This window comes from Theobroma umbraticum, unplaced genomic scaffold (genome assembly GCF_002168275.2).
Source record: "Theobroma umbraticum cultivar Fairchild unplaced genomic scaffold, ASM216827v3 scaffold_44.0, whole genome shotgun sequence".
NCBI lineage: Eukaryota > Viridiplantae > Streptophyta > Magnoliopsida > Malvales > Malvaceae > Theobroma > Theobroma umbraticum.
In genome coordinates, this window is record NW_018397255.1 from 1,305,789 (window position 1) to 1,306,325 (window position 537).

At 36.5% G+C, this 537-nt stretch overlaps 1 protein-coding gene across 3 annotated transcripts in view; it reads right to left on the reverse strand.

The window, feature by feature from the left end:
- The window catches only part of LOC110409120 (Maf-like protein), a 7,154-nt gene that overhangs the window by 3,515 nt on the left and 3,102 nt on the right, over positions 1–537 (reverse strand). The window lies entirely within an intron of this gene.

Consider the following 537-nt stretch of genomic DNA (forward strand, 5'->3'; position numbering starts at 1 on the left):
ACTCATATCCCATCTCAGCTAGAATTCGCTGCCTAGCCATTGATGAAGAACCCAATATCAGCTGTCATCAAATATCCATAGTAATTAATTATGAAGAAACGGAAGATGATTTATGTCAGGAGCATGGAGGCGACAGTCCAAATTTTCAAGTAAAAACAATGCAAACCAATTCCAAAGCAAACGATTTTCACAAACTTTAAGGTTGAGCTCTGTTACATTGAAAAAGCATCAACCCTTTCGATTCCCTGAAAAACCAAGTGCTGTTTTTCATTGAAGTTTTTTTGCTTCAATCCAGAATAAGAATGAACAGCAAGAAAATGCATAGAAAATAAAGGGATTTTTGCCTTCTTCGTTTCAAATTTTACAGAGCTTTTAAGGTGAATTAAGGTATAAACAGTAAAAACGAACCTTAAAAGATGATTCTCCAGCAGCCATTTCTCTCTCTCTCTCTCTTACAAGTTCCGCTTTCTTAGGGACGCTGTTGCTTGGATAAACTGTGCCTTAAAACTTAACTACACTACGCCAACAGTTCGTATT